This window comes from Bactrocera latifrons, unplaced genomic scaffold (assembly GCF_001853355.1).
Source record: "Bactrocera latifrons isolate USDA-ARS-PBARC rearing strain unplaced genomic scaffold, ASM185335v1 scaffold_217, whole genome shotgun sequence".
NCBI classification, from domain to species: domain Eukaryota; kingdom Metazoa; phylum Arthropoda; class Insecta; order Diptera; family Tephritidae; genus Bactrocera; species Bactrocera latifrons.
Window position 1 is genome coordinate 230,382 of NW_017535708.1, and position 2,397 is coordinate 232,778.

Sequence of the window (2,397 nt, forward strand, 5' to 3'; positions counted from 1 at the left end):
AAGATATTTTAAAAAGGTTGCCACTTGTTTGAAACTTTTAAGTAAAAAGTGATAAAAATGTATGTAGTATGCAAATAAAACGATTGCATAAATAAAGTAAAAAAAACTGTCGCTTAATAAAAAAAAATGTGGATTGTTGCCACCTGTTTTATGTGTCAGTTTTTTTAATTACCTCTCAATTTAGACATTTTTCTTATAAAGTCAGTTAAGTTACATTTGGCAACATTTACTACTAAAAATTGTTTCAGAAATTTTAGCGTATTTTATCAATTTCTCAGCTCATTCAAATATCTTGGTTTTTTTTCACTAAAAATTTCATATAATTGGCAACTCTTATTAAAAATACCACCAATCTTTGTAACATCGTTTAAGTCGTATAGTCATTATTATACATTTTTCTGTTTTTTTTTTATAATAGCTATATACATAGATATGTATGCATATGTTTTAAATTATTGGCAAAAGTTTAACGAGTGGCAACACCCTGCAATTTTGTAACAACTTTTTAAATGCTTTCATGTTAAAAAGCATGCGTAGTAAACGTTTTTAATATCGTTGAATTAAAGTTTTTGAATAGGTGGCAACACTCTTAAATTGTTTCCTAAAGTGACAGTTGTTTAACTATTTCTAAATATATATCTTTGTTTCATGAAGTCAGTTATTTAAGCAAATTGTATCATCAGAAGTTATCAATCCCTTGCAAATTCAAACAAGTGGCAATATTTTTCAATTTTTTTTTTACTTTTTCCGTGAGAATAATAAACTGAAGGAACATAAAATTAATAATTTTTAGTGTTTTTTCACAATTGTGGCAACGTTTTAAGCTTTTACCGTAGGAATATTAAACATAGGAAACCAAAATTTAAATAACTTAAGTTGATTCAGTCTGTCAGTGACAAAGCCATATTTAGGTATGTACATATGTATATACAGTCACGAATCAATCACACGGATTCACTTAATTTTCTACAAATAAGTTCCTTCTATGCAAATTATGTAGCTTTATATAATATAATTAAAAATCATATTCACTAAATAAATACAAAAAGTTTAGAATATGCCTTAATTAACATTAATTTGCTAAAATAGCGCTGTAATTATTTAATATAGGTGTGAAGCCTATATTTGCCTAGATCAGCCCATATATTGTGCGTTTATACCTAACATACATATGTATGTATCATATATCAAGATATATCTACTAGTATATACCATATGAAAATGTACTTATGAATACAATCTATGGTAAATATTAACTCAGCAACACTGCTGATAAAGTTCATTTATCTCTTCGCTAAATATTTATTTGGTATTATAACTGTTTTGTTCAGCTTAGCACACAACTTCACGCTTACTTCTCCATAAAAATAGTTCATAAATATTTTTCAACGCTTTAACTGTTTCTTCGTGTATGTTAACAAGATAAAATTTACATTTCCGCATTTTGAAGGCAATTACAACAAAATCAAATACAAAATTTACATAACGAAGACGAGCCGTTGAGATCATTCACCTAAATCGGATCGGCCAAGCGTCCCTTGAACTAAATAAGCATGGTATACTTATGGTACATATGTACATACTATACATATATACATATATGGTGAAGAGGAAAGCATGAAAAATTTAAAAATTATCATTTCTTGCCTTCGAAGTTGTTACACTAATTAACAAATATTAAAATGAAAGCAAAGGGAAATTATGTAATTGTTTTATGCAAATCAAATGAGAAAAGTTCACTAATATTTTGTATAAACAAAATACTTAAAATTAAGTAGAGGTTATAATATTAAATATTCCATACTTAAAAGTGACCATGCAACAGGCGTATATTTTTTATTTCCTTCAATTTTTCCCTTTAGTTTACTCATATGTTATGCGTAGCTTAAAGTTTAATCATCGAAAATCGCTGTAATGGAATATTCTCCATTAAGATGTATGTGACCTGATTTACGGAAAGGGGGCTTAGGTGTCAGAAAATCCAAAAAATCAATTTTCACTTTTTAGTTGATTCGGATGGAAGATGAGATTTTTAACAGCTGTTTCCCAGAAAACTAGTTTTCGCACGTTAACTCCCTTTTCGTAGACCAGGTCACATATACACTTTTGCATGCGTTCGAACCAATTGTCGCAGCACTTTTGCTGAATGTCTTCAAATCATGCGTTTTAAGCGTATGAACCGCCTCTTTAGGTGTCGAAGAACGTTGACTTCTTAGCTTATTTTTAACGAACAAGTATAAAAGGAAGTTATTGGGTGAAAAGTTAAAATTAGACGTAGGATGACTCATCAGATCGATATCAGAAATGCACTTGTTTCAGTTGATGAAGAGAGATCCATCTTCAGTGGTTGGTTTTTAGATTAGGGTCAACTTGGAACACCCATATAGTTGACTGTTG